General features: G+C 48.8%; 1 protein-coding gene across 1 annotated transcript in view; it reads left to right on the forward strand.

Annotated features, from left to right (window-relative positions):
* Positions 1-19,572, forward strand: part of ABAT (4-aminobutyrate aminotransferase) — an 85,611-nt gene that overhangs the window by 25,641 nt on the left and 40,398 nt on the right. The window lies entirely within an intron of this gene.

A 19,572-nucleotide genomic window follows, 5' to 3' on the forward strand; every position in this document is an offset into this window, starting at 1 on the left:
CATGAAGAGCTAGTGCTGACACTTGTAACTGCTCATAAAACCATGTTCCCCAGACCCACTGGTCCACTTAAGTCTCAAACCAATGTGATATCCAAGTTTAAGAGCTGCTGGGGACTCAAGGGACATTGTCCCATTCTGCTCCTTTGCAACTTCTTTGGCTTAGATTTTGATCAGTTGCTCTCCCAGGTATTTATAGAAATGTGTGCCCCCACCAGCACGAACAGATAGTTCATGATGATCAATCAGTGTGGAGAAAGCGGAGGGAGAGTGAGATGGCAGTCAGGAGGCTGGGGAAGCCATCCACCTAAGCCACGATGGGGACCACAACTGGGACAGGAGAAAGAGGAGAGCATGGAGGCTGGAGCTGGTGTGGAGGGGAAATGCCAGGGCGCAGTACTGAGCGAAGGGGGGTAGGGAGGGATCAAGGCTGTGTCTCATGTTTCCGGCTTGAATAACTGGGTAGACAGTGGTTCTACTTGCTGCTATGCTGAACACAGGGAATGGAATAGAAGCGGTGAAGGGGAAAAAATGATGGTGTTTAGCTGGAAATGTATCGAGCTTAATGTGCAGGACTCCAGTTGGAACAAGGAGGAAGATTCAGGGATGGGGAGTCATGTGTGGAAACCATGAGCGCACATGAGCACTCCCAGGGATGCATGGATGGATGGATGGATGGATGGATGGGTGGGTGGACGAGGGGGAGACTGGGTGGGTGGACGGATGGAAGAAAAGATAGGTGGACGGATGGATGTTTAGGTAGATTAGTGGGAGACTGAGTGGGTGAATGAATGTAAGAAAAGATAGGTGGACAGATGGATGGGTGTATAGGTAGATTAGTGGGAGATTGGGTGGGTGGATGGATGGAAGAAAACATAGATGGGTGAAGGCAACTGGAAGTATGTAGAAAATCTGATTTGTGTAATGATCTTATATAATTTGAATTTTTTTTTCAAAATCAATACTGTGATACTAGTTTTGAGTTGAGGCTCATATATATCTAAATCTGAACATTGTCTTTCTATTTCCTTTTCCTGTGAAACTTGTTGATTATGTATTATACAAATAGTTTTCTCCTAGATGGACCTCGAAAGCATGTTGCTAAGTGAATAAGTCAAACAGAGAATCATAAATACTGTATGATCTCACTTATATGTGGAATCTAAAACAAAAATACCCACAAAACTCATAGGAAAAAAGGTCAGACTTGTGGTTGCCAGAGGTATGGGCTACAGGAAGGGAAAATTGAAAGAAGGCAGCTGAAAGTTATGAACTTCCAGTTATAAGAGAAATAAATACTAGGGATGAAATGTATAAGGATGACGATAGTTTACACTGCTGTGTAATATACAGGAAAGTTGTTCAGATAGCAGACCCCAAGAGTTCTCATCCTAAGGAAAATTTTTATTGTATCTATGTGAGATGATAGATGATAACTAAACTTACTAGGTGATTAGTTTATGGTATATGTAAATCAAACCATCATGCTGTATACCTTAAACAGTGATATATGTCAGTTATTTCTCAATAAAACTTTGAAACCTTTAAAAAAAAAAGATAGATGGGTGACTAGATGGATGGATGAATGAGTGGGAGACTGGGTGGGTGGACGGATGGAAGAATAGATAGATGGGTGAATAGATGTTTAGACAGATGGGTGAATAGATGGATGGATGGATGGATGGATGGATGGATGAGTGGGAGACTGAGTGGGTGGATGGATGAATGGATGAGTGAGAGACTGGATGGATGGATGGATGAATGGATAGATGGGTGAATAGATGGATGATGGGTGGCAGGATGGATGGATAAATGAGTGGATGGATGGATGAATAGAAGGATGAGTGGGAGACTGGGTGGGTGGATGGATGGAAGAAAAGATAGATAGGTGGATGGATGGATGGACACCTAGATGACAGACAGAAATCTAGGTTTTATTCTATTTAGATTGAATCAGGTGGAATTGCTGTTTTGGTTGTTAAAAATGATCAAATATTTAATTTTTTGCAGGCTGAAGCACTTGAGGGGGAAGGGTACTGATGTCTGCAATTTACTTTGAAATGCATCAACAAATCAGAAGGGTTAATGGATGGAGAGAGGGGTAGATGCTGTGATGAAGTGATTATGGTAAAAACGTTAACAGCAGAAGCTAGGCTGTGGGTGGACAGGTATTCAGTGTCAAATTCATCTTTGCTGTATGTTGGGAATTTCCATAATAAATTCAGGGAAAATGTTTTCCAGTGGTCAAATGTTGACATTTTTGTGTCGTTTCACCGAGTGTTTATTCCTCATTTCGCCAAAAGATCCTTCCAGGTTTCCTTTCTGTGTCATCAACAGATCTGCCTTGCTGAGACTCCTCTGGCCTTATTCTTCCCAGAATTGGGGGCTGGGGGCGGGGGTTATTGTCCCCCACGCCACCCCCAAAGTTCAGGTTGAATTGCCCCAACGTGCTGATTACCGCCCCAAGTTCACCGGTATCTGGCTTGTAATAATTATAGATTTCCTCTGCGATTTGATCGCATTGGTTGCCACGGCAACGGCGTAATAGCTCAACTGAAGCGCTGTCACGGTGATTTAGAACCAACCCGTCTCTCTTGCATCCTCCGGTCTGGGCGACCCCACCTCCTTGCCGTCGTCATGGCAACTGATGAGCAGCATGTGATGGAAAGCTCTGGGCTCCCCCCACTCAACCTCCCCATCCTGTGACCATTGCCACGCCCTCTTCTGGGCCCCGCTGTGGACAGGCACTGACCCCAGCTTGGGCTGTAATGGGGAGGCTAGAGTAATCCCTCAGACCCCCTCCCACAGAGGGGGGTCAGATGGACTGTAAGGACCAGGGCAGCCGCCCCTCCCCCTGGCCCCGGAGGTCTTGGAGATGACCTGGCACCCCTCAGAGCCCCTCAGGGCTGTGACACAGGCTTGTTCTGCCACCACCGTCCAGGGGAAGCCATTTAGTCTTCCGCAGCCTTGGGTCTGTGCTTTGTAGGCTCAGGAATTCCTGAGCTGGCTAGAGAAAAATCAAGAGAGAGGCTCCTGGAAGGGGTCAAGGGGACAAAAACAGCCTATTTCAGAAAGTCCCAGAGCAGGTGGTTCCTGTGGCTCTTTTCCTTTCTGCTTCTGTCCGGAAATCTTTCTCTCTGTCTCTCTGAATCCATCTTTCCACCTCACGCTCTCTCTCCCTTCCCTCCTCCTCACCTTCTCCCCATCTCTCTCCTCTAAGCACTTGCTAGGAGCCAGCTGAGTGCATCCTTTTCCAAAGCTGCTTTGCTTCGGAGGAGCCCTGTTCCCCCTCCAGTATCTGAGCCAATGTTCTGGGGACAGCCTGGGAGTCTAGAGCATCCTCCCAAGGGGGGAACTGGTACCCGGCGGCGCCTCTTAGGACGAACCAGCTGGCCGCGTCCCTGAAACTCTGCAGGATGGCATAGAGGAGACACTGTAAGCAGGCAAGAGCTGGGCTTGCTGCAGGACCCTGACGACCGGGCACTGTGAGTGCAGACGTGTGTGTGTGTGTGTGTGTGTGCGCATGTATTTGCACGTATTGCACGTATCTGCTGACATATGGAGGTGTGTCACTGTTATTTGTGCTAGCGGGTGTGTAAGTGTGTACCCCGCGGCACATGTGCAAGTGTCCCTGTGGGTGACTTTCTATGTGAAGGACACACAAACCTGCATGACAGATTTTTTAAGGATATTTTGCCAAGAGAACATGGCAGGATGAGCCCTCCTATTTTAATTTTTTATTGAAGTTTAGTTGATTTTTTTTTTGATGTATGAGCTCCTTTCAAATGATAACAAGATAAACAAAGATGGATGTTAAAATGCTAAGTAAGGAATTGAATTTGCATCAGTAGGTTGGCAGAACCACTTCTGAATGCATCTGCCCTCTGGCCCTAGAAAATGAAGTGAGGGTCACCTTGAAAGGGCATTTTTGCTCAAGCCCCCAAAGAGATCCTTGTCTTTTGTCATAAGGGCTAAAACAGCACATAGGCACACATACACATACATACACGTACACACACGCACAACTTCCTCTTTGAAACTCGAAGGCTCAGGGGGTCCCTTCAGGGTACATTTCGCTTTCTTCCTCCACAAGACAGGAGGGATTTGCTTGACATATGGGGGCTTGTGACAAGGAGATGTAGGAAACTTTGGCTGGAACATGCTCACAGTGTTTATTTCTGTGGTCGATTAGAAGTTCCTTTTGTATTTTTTGACTGAAGCAGCCCAGGCCTCAAGAGGCAAGCAGGTTGAGAAAGGGAGATTTGATTTCCAGGGCAAGATGTGGAAACCCTGGCAACTTGCCGTTTAAGATCGAGCAGTTGGTGCGTGAGGGCAGGAGGCCACGTCACTCCCTGGAAGGGAATTCTTTGTGCTTCTCTATTCCTAAATGTTTGGGAGGCTTGGCGGCTGGTATCTGCGGTGAACGCTGCTGGTGGGCTGGGCAGTGCCCTTGGCATTTTGAAGGAAAGAACAGATCCAAAGACAAGGACCAGCCTCAGGAAGGTTCCAGTTCACGTAGGCATGGACCCTGCTTATTCAGCACCTCGCCCTCGAGACCTCGCTGCTATTTGTGATTCTAAGTCGCTGCCCTCATTCTCCTACGCTGCAGCCTCTGTCTGCAGAGGCCCTGCCACCCTGGCCCACCTGCCAAAGTTCTAATCACCTTTAAACATCCTCCGTTACTGCTTCTGGGAACCTCTTAGACCCAGGTAGACCGGATGCCCTACGTCTTCCTCTGCAGGCCCCCAAGTCCCCTGCATCTCTGGCAGCAGGTACCCTGTAGACTGCTTTCTGCATTTACCCATGAGCTACAGTTAACTTTACAAGGAGTCAGAAAAATATGAACACATTCAAAGTGACCCGCCTGGACTCTTAAAATATCAGTGGCATGAAAGGCAAAATGGCTGAGAAATGGTCCCAGGTTAAAAAGAGATGAAAAGAAAGAAAAAAATGAGAGAGAGAGAGATGAAAGAGCCTTGCACATGAGTGTAGTGATGAGTGGTTCCCAGGGGGAGTCTGAAAAACAGAAAGAGCCACCAGACGTGTTTTGGGGACAAATGGGGAAATTTGAATACAGAAAATATTTGATACTATTATGTAAAGAATCCACCTGCCAGTTCAGGAGACACAGGTTCTACCCCTGGATTGGGAAGGTCCCCTGGAGAAGAAAATGACAACCTGCTCCAGAATTCTTGTCTGGGAAATCCCATGGACAGAGGAGCCTGGCGGGCTGCAGTCCATGGGGTTGTGAAAGAGTTAGACACAACTTAGCGACTAAACAGCAACAAATTAAGTCAATGGTGAATTTCCTGAAGGTGGCATATGTCGTGTCTCAGATCATTTGTACTGAAGTTCTAGGAGACAAGGTCTCGTTTTCAGAATGTACAGGCTGGAGGATTCAGGGATGAAATATCACAGAGTCTGCAAGTACCTCTCAAAGAATTCAGAAGAGAGAGAATCAGTACATTGATTGATAGATGGGATAGGTGCATATGTGGCTCAGTGCTAACGGCTGGTGATTCTGCGATTATAGTTGGTTGGTGAGCAACTTGCAACTTTTCTGCAGGTTTGAGACGGTTTGAAGCCCCACCACGTGCTGGACATTCTGCCTAGCTCAGTCCGTGGACGGCCTGAGAACCCCTGGGAACCACTCATCACTACACTCATGTAGTTGGACGGCCTTACGTAATGCTCAGAGAAGCCCCAGGTTGGGGGAGTTCGGTCATACCCATTTTCCAGTTGAGAAAACAGAGACAAAGCCAGATTCCGGCCCCAGCCCAAATCCGCACAGTGCCACTGCTCTACCGCCTCCCTTCTGGGGAAATTACGAAAGGAAGTCTTGCCCACTTCCAGTCTGAATCTGAGTGAGTTCACATCTTCACTCTGGTGTAGAGGTTAAGAGCACTGGATCAAGAGCCAGCCTGGGCTTGTAGCCTGGCTCATCTACTTAGTGGTTCTGTGTTTTGGGGCAAGTCACTTAACCTCTCTGTGCTCCCATTTCTTTTTTGGTAAGAGAGTATGATAACTGTAACTGCTACAGAGAGCCATTCTAAAAATTAAAAGCCCTAGTATATGTAACGGAGAAGGCGATGGCACCCCACTCCAGTAGTCTTGCCTGGAAAATCCCATGGATGGAGGAGCCTGGAAGGCTGCAGTCCATGGGGTCGCTGAGGGTTGGACACGACTGAGCGACTTCACTTTCACTTTTCACTTTCATGCATTGGAGAAGGAAATGGCAACCCACTTGAGTGGCTCAGATGGTAAAGAATCTGCCTGCAGTGCAGGAGACCTGGGTTTGATCCCTGGGTTGAGAAGATCCCCTGGAGAATAGAATAGCAACCCACTCCAGTATTCGTGCCTGGAGAGTCCCATGGACAGAAGAGCCTGGCCGGTTACTGTCCATGGGGTCACAAAGAGTCAGACACGACTGAGCAACACACACACACACACACACACACACACACACACAAGTGATCTCTAAATATTGTTGTTGCTCTTCCTATTACTCTTGTAAACCTGGCGTCCTTGCCTCAGCCAGTAATGGATAATCCTAGAGGGGTCTTTCTCTTCCACACCCAGGCCTGGCTTGCTTTCTAGACCCTGGCAGTCTCTACAGAGATATCAGGCTGGGGTTGGGGGGTGTGGTGAGAGACCGTCTTACCCCACCTCTCCCCAGCAGAGCTGCCCTCCACAACTCACCTGCGAACCAGTTTCTCAGGTATGCTGTGAAAACCTCCAGGGAAATACACACCAGTTTAGTCAGAGCTCGTAAGCCCATGAGCTCCCCGGAGCCTTCAAAGTCCGTCCCCAAGGCTGGAAGCAGGCGCCTGTGTTTCGTCTGTTGGGTGTCACTCTCACCGCTTGACGTTTTAGGGGCAGCTCCTCAGGGTGATCAAGAAAGAATCTCGACCGGGAGTGTTCATCCCTCGTGGCCTTTTGGTTTTGTGAACCGGATGCTTGCATACCTGAAAAGTCATCCTAGGAGTGGACTGTGGGGGCCGGGGGGCGGGGGTCGTGTCTCAGTCCTGAGCAGCTGGGGTGGTCCTCGGTCACCCTGGTCCCCCTCCACCTCCCCCTTTCGAGAGGTGGGAAAGGAAAGGACTGTCACCATGGTGATCACAGAACCCAGGCTGCCTCGGCAGGACCCTGTGCTCGGAACATCCCGCGTGTGAGGTGCTGCTCGGTGCTGGAGGTGATGGGCTGAATGAACAGGCCACTCTCTGTCAAGGGATGCCAATGACTCTCATCACAATGGGAAATTATCTTCTTTGTTTATTTATTTATTGTCTGTCTCTTCGGCCGGAACAGAGGGCCAGGACTCTGCTGTCTGGTCCCACCACCTCCGCCTAGGTCGTCGGGATTTACTATTGTGTGTTTAGGTGACAGGCGGTCAGGAAATAGCAGAGCCTGATGGCAGACCTGTGAATGAATGAATGAGTGAATACATGCATTTCACAGGCTAAAGGCAGAGACAGGGATTGTGAACAGATTGTCACAGTACAGGTGAACATGCGTAAGAATATGTGTGTAAATCTGTGGCTAATCTAATCATGACAGATACTGACAGTTGGAACAAGGTGATAGGTAGAGCTGAGTTCGTCTTGGGTGTTTGCTTTTTTTTTTTGCACGGGGTGGGGGGCCACTGTTCAGATTGCAGAATCTTTGTTCCCGATCAGGGATCGAACTTAGGTCCCCTCCAGTGGAAGCTCAGAGTCCTAACCACTAGACCTCCAGGGAATTCCCCTGAACTTTTTTATTAAAAAAAAAGAAAAGAATGATTGCTGAGATTTCCCTGGCGCTCCAGTGGGAAGCAGGGGGCATGGGTTCCATCACCAGCTGAGAAACAAAATTCCACATCCCTCAAGGTGCAGCCAAAAGAAAAAAAAGAATGATTACTGGAGAAATACAGATGAGTGGTGTATAACCCTGAACTGAGTACCAGGAAGGCTTCTTGGAGTTGGTGGCCAGAAATGGCCACTCTGAAAAAGCACCCAAGATTCAGGGAATACCCACAGGAGGAGGGGGCAGAGAGGACAATCCAGCAGACAGGATCTCGTGAGAGGTGACCTGGAGGAAGCAAAGAGCAGGGTGTAGGTGAGTCAGCGCCCAGGGGACAGGGGGAGGGGCAGGACATACAGGTTGCAGGCGGTGGGGGGGTGGGGGTGGGGGGTACCCAGATAAGCAGCTGGGCTTTATCCTGGGGGTAGCAGGGAGCCAGGGAATGTTGGGGCCCCCATGTAAACTAAGATGATTTCAATATAAAGCTTTTAATTCCTTCCTACAACCCGTACCTTTTTGCCTGGAGGATGGCTGGGGATTTTGTACCTGTCTCAAGGAGTATCCTTCCCTGGTGGTTCAGTGGTAAAGAACCCGCCTGCCAATTCAGAAGATGCAAGAGACTTGGGTTCGATCCCTGGGTTGAGAAGATCCCCTGGAGGAAGAGGAAATGGCACCCACTCCAATATTCTTGCTTAAAAGAGAATCCCATGGACAGAGGAGCCTGGCGGGCTATCCATGGGATGGCAAAAGAGTGGGACACGACCGAGTGACTGAACAGAAGCAAGGAGTATCATTTTAGAGATGTGCTTTTTTTACTTAGCAAGCCTGTTTTCCTAAAATTGTCTAAACGCATAAAATGGAGGCATTTTTCTCAGCGGGAGGTAAGGCAGAAGTAAGGCAGAGAATGACTGCTGATGACAGAAACCAAGGGGGGTTTGGACCCCTGGGTGGGTTTCTCCTCCAGGGAGCGTGCCGACCAGGATAAATTCCATCCCAGGTTTTGTTGTTGTTGTTGTTGTTGGCAGCGGGGGGAGGTGGGGGAGCTGTGCCACGAGGTATACAAGGCTACCTCAGTGGCTCAGCAGTAAAGAATCCACCTGCAATGCAGGAGTTGTAGGAGACTCAGGTTCAATCCCTGCGTCAGGAAGGTCCCCTAGAGGAGGGCATGGCAACCCACTCCAGTCTTTTTGCTTAGAGAATCCCATGGACAGAGGAGCCTGGTGGGCTACAGTCCATGGGGTCGCAGAGTCAGACACGACTGAGCGACTGAGCGCGCACGCATGCAGCATCCGGAATCTTAGTTCCCCAGCCAGGATAGAGCCTAGGCCCCCTGCAGTGGACGCCCACAGTCTTAACCACCGGACCAGCAAGCAAGTCCCCATCCCAGTTTTATTTACTCTGAATATCTGGCTCTATGTGGACAAAAGACAGGAGAGGCAATTGATGTTTTACACTTCCTTGACACTCTGCTTTGCACACTGATCATCACCAGCAGCTGGGACCAGCCTTCCTCCTCAGGTTCAGGTCCCAGCCCTTTCTTTGGCGCTCTATTGTGTCCTCGGGGCCCCACTCCTTTCAATAAAAAAGCTAAACAAGGCATTGCAAGCTGTAGGGTCAAGAGCTTCAGCCACCTGCCCTCTGGTACCTTGGGAAGCCTCCCTAAACAGACAGGCTACATTTGATGTCTCAGATGCTGCCAGACTGCAAGGGGGATGGGGGGAGGTGGATAAGACTGGCATGAGGATCTTGGAAATCAACACACATGTGTCATCCAGAAGGCCCCAGGTTTTGGCCAGGGTCACGTGATTGACGGCCATTGTGCCAGTCAACAGCTCGATTGGTTCAGAAGACGATGCATCAGGGGCTTTTTCATGACTCTGTCCTTGGATCTCCCCTCCTCTTCACTGTCTCTCCTGCACCAAAATTTTAAAAGCATAGGCTAGAAGAATTAGGAAGCAAGGAAAGGTAGGCAAACTTGGTCATATATTGATTTTTTTTTTAATTTTATCTTTTGGCCATTCCACATGGCATGCGGGATCTTAAGTCTCCAGACCAAGGACTGAACCCACGCCCCCTGCATTGGCAGCGTGAAGTCTTAACCACTGGAGCACCAGGGAAATCCCTCATACACTGATGTTTGAAATGTGCAGGCAGCACTCTCTGTTACCTGGAGCGGTCCTGAGTGCTGTAGAGTCACAGAGATGTTGCTTCATGCACACCAAGGACCTTACGTGCCTTAGGGTAGGATAGAGTGCCTCATGGAATTCAGACCTCTGCACCCTGAAAGGGAAGGTGGGATAAGAACTGGGATGTAGGGAAAGTGCCAAGTGTGGGCTGAGGTTGGAAATGAGTGTGAGGCCAAAAGATGAAGACTTTCTTGGGACTTCCCTGGCAGTCCAGTGGTTAAGACTCCATGCTTCCAATGCCAGGGGTGTGGGTTCAATCCCTGGTCAGGGAACTAAGTGTCCTCATGCTGCAGCCAAAAAAAAAAAATGCACAAACAAGATGAAGATCTTCAGGAAGACTGCAAACAGTGACAGCTGTTAGGTATTTTTGTCCCTGTAAAGGAACTGTTTGTTGGTCTCCGTTGATTGATGAGGTTTCTGGGTAAGGACCACAACCACCAATCTGGTAATATTCCCCGATCTTGGTCTTCAAGCCCAGAGGGCCCTGGTTCCAACCCAGCTCCACGATCTCTGGCTGTGTGTCCTTGTGCAACTGTTTGAACCTCTCTGAGCCTGTCCCCTCGCCTGAAAAATGGGAAGAGTAGAATTTGCATTTGGGGAGTAGATGAGATGGTGTGGGTCACGTTTGGCACAGCAGGCATTTGTTTGCTGAATCATAGCAGACCCTCCATCAGATCCTTTGAATTTCTGAAGCTAAGGCATTTCCAGGGGATTGTAGGAATACTGTCAGGCGTAGGTGGTAACTCCTATCACCAAAAGAGTGTTTCCAAGTTCCCCTCGGTGCAGACTGGGGAGAAAATAAATGGCTCGTTTGTAACACGCTGTGGTATTTGCACCCTCAGCAGTTCCTGGAGTCCTTAAAACGATCTGGTTTCTCTGAACAGGAAACGTGTCTCTTCTCATCACGCGGGCCTTATCTGCTGGTTTTTCCTGTTCCCCCCCCTCCAACTCCTCCACCTCTCGCAGGAACGCTGGGTCCCCAGGTCAGAGCAGAGCCTGTGTTCACTGGATCGACACCTGGTAAACATTCATGAAACTGAGCAAACAGACTCCAGTCCGCTGGCCCAGGTCAGCTTGTTCAGCGTTGGCACAGCATCTTTCCCAACCCAGATTCTGTTCTCTCACTCCTGCTCCCTTGTGGGGTCAGAAATCCGGAACTCACCCAGCACTTCCAGGACGTGTCTTTCCACTTATGTCCTGCCTCCAGAACGAAGCCTCTGCCTCTCCCATTCCGGGCTTGGATTCGAAGCCGTGTCTGTTCTTTTCTCCTGTATTCTAGAGACGCCACGTCCATGCTGCCTGCATGAGAGATTTAAGTTTACCTTATTCTTCCTGACGGGGCTTCCCAGGAGGCTCCATGGTGAAGAATCCGCCTGCCAGTGCAGGAGACACAGGTTCAATCCCTGGATCGGGAAGATCCCCTGGAGGAGGGCATGGCAACCCACTCCAGTATGCTTACCCGGAAAATTCCATGGACAGAGGAGCCTGATGGGCTACAGTCCATGTGGTCGCAAAGAGCCGGACAGGACTTTGTGACTGAGCACGCACACACACATTCTTCCCGATAGAGCCTAGGGGGCTGGGGCAGTGTGGGCAGGTGAACTGGGAGACAGAAACCTAAGGATGGAGAGTTTGAGGCAGACAAGCTTCTGTCTCGTGGAAGCTAGATCTTCAGGCTCGAGCAGGGCCACAGATTTGCACGTGCAAATGGTCCCTCCCAGGACGTTAGACTGTAGAAGAAATGCCTTCCGTACAAGGTGGAGGTTTCTTTGGAAACTGAGAACGTGGCTTGCGAGGAGCAGTCTCTTCTACATCCTGTGTGCAGGCTTCAGTTGGCCAAATTCTGTGCCTCGTGACTGTGTGGGTAGGTCTAATTCTTCCCATTTCACAGATGAGGAAACTGAGGCCCTGGTGAGCTGAGCAACCTTTTTTTTTTTTCGGCCATGCCATACAGCTTGTGGAATCTTAGTTCCCCAACAAGGGATTGAATCTGGGCCCTTACCTGGGCCCTTGGCAGGGAGAGTGCGGACCTCTAAGGAATTACTGAACTGAGCAACTTGCCCAGTCATCGAGCTACTAGGTGGCACATTTGAGCCCAGTTTCTGGCTGACGTTACTTTCTCAACTGCACCCTCGGTCTGTCTTAGGAGTCAATACTTGCCCGTTTCTAACAGTATTCCTCTCCCCTTATACAAGTCAGTGATGATTGTATGGTGTTCCATCAGCAGGTTATAGGAAATCATGAATTCATGAAAGCAGGGAGGAAGGGCCGGGGTCTGTTTTGCAGAGAAAGCTGGGATGGGGAGGGGGCCTAGAGGAGGGAAGCCAGGTCCGAGATAAAACCTTCTGTCCCAAGGCCATCATCACAGGCCCTTGAATGGGGCCCTGTTAGCCATCTGCAAAGGCCAGGCCTCTGGCTTTATTGGTTGCCATGGCGACCCCTGGCCTTGACAATGGAGGCCCACTTAGCTTGAGCCCGTCATTGTGTCCCACTGAGTCTGCAGAAAAGCCGACAGTTGGGGCTGCAGACAGGGAAAGGAATGTCCCCAGCCTCTGCCAGCGTTTCTGTCTCCGTTCCAAGAGCAGATAGAAGAATGAGAGAGAGTATCTGGGGGGGGCCTCAGAGAAGTCCAGAGGTTCCATCTCCAGCCAGTGACACATGCGAATGGTAGAGATGAGTCCGTCTTCATCGGATGGTTTTGGAGCGTTTAGCATGTATTCAATGATGGTTTGCAGCGCGGCACTGGGGCTGGGGATAACTGTTCACCCACAGCTAGGCCATGAGTCAGGTGCAATTGCGGTTGTCCCCATTTTACAGAGGAGGAAGCTGAAACCCAGAGAGGTTACTTAAGATGCTCAAGGTCACACAGCAGGCGAAAGAGGCTGGTTTCACATCAGGCACTCCAGCTCCCCAAAGGGCCACCTTGGTCTTCATTTTTTTCTCTTCTTTTTCATCTTTGGAATGTTTAACTTTCAAAGCCATTTCCAAGGACCTGGGGACAGTGCAGACCTGGGTCAAGTGCAGGGCCCACCGTCTACCCCTTAGGAAGGTGGTTGTAACACTGCCTCGGGAGCGTTGCCAATCCCAGGTCACACTCATGGGTGTCCCCGGAGGGAGGGGGTGTCATAGATGGAGGGCTCCCCTGATTCTCACCAGCAGCAAGGGTAAGAATCACTGGCTTTTGAGCCCCAAGACCGTGGGGGGTCATTCACCTCTGAGCCTGTCACCAGAGGCAGACACAAGATGTCACACAGAAGGTACAATGCACACAATAGGTGAGCCATAAGCGGCAAGCAACACTGTGATTGATTGTTGTCGTTCAGTTGCTAAGTCGAACTCTTTGCAGCCCCATGCAGCATGCCTGTCTTCCCTGTCCTTCACTGTCTCCCAGAGTTGGCTCAAACTCATGTCCGTTGACTCAATGATGCCATCCACACAACTCATCCTCTGTCCCCCTCCCCACCAGCTTCTCCTCCTGCCCTCAATCTTTCCCAGCATCTGTGTCTGTCTGTTTATTCTCTATGACTTTTTATTCATAGAAAAAAATCAGAAGCTTTTTTTTTTCTGCCCTTTCACCTGAATTCCTCTCGCCCTATTGATTTAAACATTGCTTCTGCCCAGCCCACCCTCCAAATGCACCAGGAAGATAAGAGGCAGCAGAGGGAACTAATTAGCATTTTAATTAAAGGAACCGGGATAGGGAGCGGTGGGTGGAAACCCAAGGACTCCTGTATCTGGTGAGACCAGGGTTTCAACTTGTTTTGACTGAAACCGCACACTGAGAAACAGATTCTTTGCAGGGGCTCCACGTGTCTGAAACAAAGGTCACCCCCCACCTACCGTGTGCTCTGATGGTTCCTATTCTCTTTAGTTTATTGATTGATTGAAATTTCTCTTTTGGTTCTCATCATGGCAAGGAGAAAAGTTCCTGTCTGATGCTAGCCTGCTTTTAACACCTGTCTGAGAGCTGCTCGTCTCCATCTTAGCAAGAAGATGGGACCCTCTGCAGAAGATGGGGCCCAGCAGAGGCTGGAAACCTTGGGCAGTCAACCGCATCCAGCTTTTAATTTCACAACCTGCCTTGATTTTATTACGTTCTTTCCCTGATCACTTTTATTTGCAGCAAATGAAAGTTTGAGGGAAGGATGCTGGGCAGTGATTAGTAGGGGCTGTTGTTGATCAGTCGTTCAGTTCTGTCCGACTCTGTGTGACCCCATGGACTGCAGCTTGCCAGGCTTCCCGGTCCTTCATTATCTCCCGGAGTTGGCTCAGACTCATGTCTATTGAGTCAGTGATACATCCAACCATCCCATCCTCTGTCACCCCCTTCTCCTGCCCTTTATCTTTCCCAGCATCAGGGTCTTTTGCAATGAGTCGGCTCTTGGCATCAGATGGCCAAAGTATTGGAGCTTCAGCATCAGTCCTCCCAATGAATATTCATGGTTGATTTCCTTTAGGATTGAATGTTTGATCTCCTTGCAGTCCAAGGGACTCTCAAGAGTCTTCTCCACCACCAGCTATAGGAAAGTAATTTTAAATAGGAAAGTTTAAAAAGCAAGTTGATCTCAAGAAGTACATTAAGTGGGGACTTCCCTGGCGGCCCAGAGGTTGAGACTCTGTGTTTCCACTTTACAGGGCGTGGGTTCAATCCCTGGTCAGGGAGCTGAGATCCCACATGCCACATGGTGGGGCCAAAAAGACAAGGATTTCAGGGGCCAGGGGTGCCTGGCAAGCAGCCTGTTTTCCATTCAGAGTCAGGATTTCTCCAGCCCTGCCTTGACCCCAAGCCTCAGGGTGGGCTGGTGCTCAGAAAGCTCCCCCTCCAGCCCTGGATTCCTCGGGCCACCCCATCCCTTTTCCAGATGTGCAGCAGATTGCAGACGGGGCGGGGGGGCGGGGCCCGGTGGAGGGGAGGCTAGTGCCACTGCTGGGACAGGAGTGGGGGCCAGGAGCAGCGCTGCAAGGAATTCTCCATAAACTGCGCCCCAGATGCTTCTCAGGGTCAGAAGAGGCCTTAGAAACGACATGATCCTACACCCGCGTTTTCACACAAGGAAACGGAGGCCGGAAGTGGGGTGTGTCTTCGATTCCAGAGCCAAACAAGGGCTGTGGTGGACAGGCAGAGACTCAGTGACTTCAGAGTTAGGGGAGGGGAGTACTATTATTAAATTGCCCTTTTAACATGAATTTCACTAATTTTATTTTTTTATTATTATTTTTGTTTTTAGCTGAGCAGGGTCTTCATTGCTTTGCACCAGCTTTTTCTCTAGTCACGGAGTGTGGGGACTACTCCCTAGTTGCTGGGTGGAGGCTTCTCATTTCAGCGACTTCTCTTGTTGTGGAGCATGGGTTCAATAGTTGTGGCTCAAGGGCTTAGTTGCTCCTCAGTTGTTCTGTAGGATCTTCCCGGACCGGGGACCGAACTCGTGTCCCCGGCATCGACAGGCAGGTTCTTAACTACTGGACCACCAGGGACATCCCTGGATTTACATATCCTCGAAGTTTCAGACATAAACAGAATCTTACAATAGGAGACCCTTTATGTCTGGATTCCTGCACTTACGATGTCTTTAAGGTTCACGCATGCTGTATCAGCGCCTCTTTCTTTCCTTTTCATGGTGAATAATAATCCATGGCATAGACAGACCACATGGTGCTCATCTGCTCATCCATCGGTGCCCGCTGGGTTGTTTCCACCTTTTGGTGATTGTGAATGGTGCTACTGTGAACATGTGTGTTCATGTTTTTCTTCAAGTTGCTATTTTCAGTTCTTTTGGGTGTATATTTAGAAGTGGAATTGCTGGACCATATGGTAATTCTGTGTGTAACATTTTGAGGGACCCATAATTCTCAAACCACCCACTCTAAGGCTGGGGGTTTAGGAGCTGGTCCCTGGCTTCTTCCTGGCCGTCAGCTCCCACCCCACTTGATGTTCTCCACTCAGCTCATCCTAGCAAGTCCCTCCCCCCAACTCATCAATGACCCCAGCATCTCATTAACATCCTGAGTACCTATTCCCTCCTTGCCCTCTGGGACTTGGCTGAAGAGGTTCCTTCTGGATAAGACAAGAGCAACTGGCACCTTCCTTCCTTCGGAGGGTCTCTAGTGGGTTCCATCTGGCAATTAGAAGATTTTTTTTTTTTAATATTTGTTTACTTGGCTGCGCTGGGTCTGTTGTAGCATGCGGAATCTTTAATCTCTATTGAAGCATGTGGGATGTTATTGTTGCCGCTTCCGGGGCTAGTTCCCTGACCAGGGATAGAACCTGGGCCCCGTGCATTGTGAGCATGGAGTCTTAGCCACTGGACCACTGGGGAAGTCCCGTGACCTAATTCTGTGCATCTTCCATTTCACCGCTCTGAGATATCATGCTTGAGTCCATGGACATTCCACATCCTTTCATGCCTTTGAGCATTAGCTCAGCTTCGCAGGTGGCCCTAGTGGTAAAGAACTCACCTGCCAATGCAGGAGACATAAGCGATGTGGGTTCAACCCCTGGGTCAAGAAGATCCCCTGGAGGAGGGCGTGGCAACCCACTCCAGTATTCTTGCCTGAAGAATCCCATGGACAGAGGAGCCTGGCACAATATGGTTCATAGAGTTGCAAAGAGCTGGACACGACTGAAGCAACTTAGCATTCATTTCTTCATTCATTACCTCTCCTTTCTTTCTATGGCTTCTGGAACCTTGCCGCTTTTCAAGGGGCAGCACCGCCACACACATACACTTAGAATTAATTCCTCTGTTCCCCTGGCAGCTTGTTTATACCAACAAAGGTAAAGATTCCATTCTGTCTTATGCAGAATTAGCTGTTGACAGTGAACTGGGCATTTCTTTATCTACATACCCTGCCAGGTTATTTTAAGGATTTATTGACATGATGGGTAAAGCAGTTACTACATTAAATTCTCCTGTTTTCTCCCCCTCATTCCTCTGACACTAAATTATGAGCTTTAGAAAGAGAGCAGCATTTTATTCATCTTCGCTTTCTCCTGTGTCTAGATAATGCAGTGCCTTTCGTGAAACAGGTACCTGATTAATTTTGTTGATTGGATTAGGGGGCCAGAGAAAGTGAATGAATGACATCAGCTCTTCTGATTGTTGGAAATATATTGTGCTGAGAAGTAACCTCTGATAGAGATCAGGTTTCGTTATAAGGTCAGTTTCAACTGCGGGCCACTGAAATGTCACCGAGATATGTTTCCCAATGTGACATTTTGTAATTGAAAGTGTACGGGTGTGACTTTCACTTTTGCAGAGCTTTCAAATGTTAATATTCACGTTCTCCGAGATTCTCGCATTTTCAAACACATATCTAATGGAAATTGAATAGTGTGGAGTCCTTAGTGCTCCCATTTGAGACGAATAGTCTTCAAAGAGAGAGAGCAATCGCTCTTTCTGCCTAGTTGTGTTGTTGCGCTTAGTCACTCAGTTGTGTCTGACTCTCTGCAACCCCATGGACTGCAGCCCGCCGGGCTCCATGGGATTTCCCAGGCAAGAATACCGGAGTGGGTTGCCATTCCCTTCTCCAGGGAATCTTGCCAACTCAAGGACTGACCCTTAGTCTCCTGCGTCTCCTGCATTGGCAGGCAGGCCGTCACAACTAGCACTACCTAGTTACCAGGCTGCTAAATTAACAGGGTTGCGTTGAGTTGCCTGTTCTGGAATAGACCAAAAAACCCATAGAGTTATCACAGAAAGAGTCTGGTTTCTCAGTTAATTTATGGTCACACTTTCCAAGACCATGCTTTCCTCAATATTTTCTCAGGTGAAAGGCAGCAAGATTTCCTCTCTTAACAGGAACATTTGTATTCATCAAGCCCCTTGCTTCTATAGTTAGGTGTTTTGCTAGTCACTGAATTAATCCATGTTGTCAAGAGCAAGGGTTTGGGGTTAGGCAGCCCCAAGCAATCCTATCATCAGGCCAAATACCATGACCTCTCTGAACTTCTATCTCCTCATATCAGAAATGGGGAGGTACCCTACTCCCTGGATGGTTGAGCAAATTGAGGGGGATCAAATACCCTTCAAAACAGTCACTTCTTGGAGGAGGAAATGGCACCCCACTCCACTATTCTTGCCTGGAGAATCCCATGGACAGAAGAGCCTCGCAGGCTACAGTCCATGGGAGTCGCAAAGAGTCGGATGTGACTGAGCAAGCTCACACATTAATTAAACGCATCAATGTTTTTAGAGAGGGATATGATCAATTAGTTTGAGAAGCACTGCCCTGGGGGTCCTCTGGTCTCATTTCTTTCCCACACCTAGAGTTGCTAATATTTCCCACCCTATCTCTTTTGACTTTTTTTTTTTTTTTGGTGGCAAAGGGAAATAATAACATTTCAGCAAAAGATGGAAAATTTCAAAATCACTCCTATTCTAAGCTTCCAGATAATAGTGGTTTCCACTGTGTGTCTATGTGTTCCCTTCTAATCTTTGTCCACATGCAAGATATATTTTTTTCATAAAAGCCTTCTGTTACAACACTGAAAAAAAAAAAAAAAGCAGTCACTTCCATCCTGGAGGATTCTGGTGGCTTATACGGTAAAGAATCCATCTGACGTGCAGGAGACCCAGGTTCAATCCCTGGGTTGGGAAGATCCCCTGGAGAAGGGAATGGCTACCCTCTCCAGTATTCTTGCCTAGAAAATCCCATGCACAGGGGAGCCTGGTGGGCTACAGTCCACGGGGTCACAAAGAGTCAGACACGACTAATCACATACATGCCACACCACAGCAGAAACCAATGCAGCATTGTAAGATGACTATAGTCCAATAAAAATGAATGAATTAATCCATATACAGTGAGAATCAGAAACATAATAAGATAAATGAAGGCATCCCATATTCATGTGATTGCCATTTTGTGAATAAAAATTATATTTAAAAAAAAAAAAGCAAAACCTGAAAATTCCACATCCTGGAACCCTCTTGGTCCAGAACACACTCGGGATGGTTGGTTGTGCTGGAGAAGTCCACCCCTCAAAATGGGCCCCGGCGACTGTTCTGGATCTGCAGGGTTCCCAGCGACCCAGCCACCAACATTCTGGGAGTGGACAGGGCGGGGGGCCTCCTGGCCTCCCCCACTGAGCGGTCACCAGGACACCTGCTCTAGAGTTTCCTCCATCCGAGTTTTTCCATCATGTAGGACGCAGGCTGCTTTGCTTATCCAGGTGGACGAGGCCCTCTCACCAGCTTGCCCACAGAGGGTCCTCCAGCCAACTCTGTCCTCTCTCTTTGTTTTTCCATCTGGAATGTGGGTGTAATAATCCTACCTAGATACAAGGTCAAGAAAAACACAACATGGGGAACTTCCCTTCCAATGGCTGAGACTCCAGCTCCCAATGCAGGGGCCTCAGGTTCGATCCCTGGTCGGGGAACTAGATCCCACATGTCACAGCTAAGAGTTCACCCGCGTGCTGCAACTAAGACTCAGTGCAGCAAAATAAACTAAGAAAATATTTAAAAAAAAAAAAACAACACAAGGTGAACAGGCTTTGATTTAAAGTGTATATACTCTGGAGACCTCCCTGGCAATCCAATGGTTAGAATTCTGTGTGTTCACTGCCATGGCCTGGGTTCAATCCCTGGTTGGGGAACTAAGCTTGCGC

Source organism: Ovis canadensis, chromosome 24 (genome assembly GCF_042477335.2).
Source record: "Ovis canadensis isolate MfBH-ARS-UI-01 breed Bighorn chromosome 24, ARS-UI_OviCan_v2, whole genome shotgun sequence".
NCBI classification, from domain to species: Eukaryota; Metazoa; Chordata; class Mammalia; order Artiodactyla; family Bovidae; genus Ovis; species Ovis canadensis.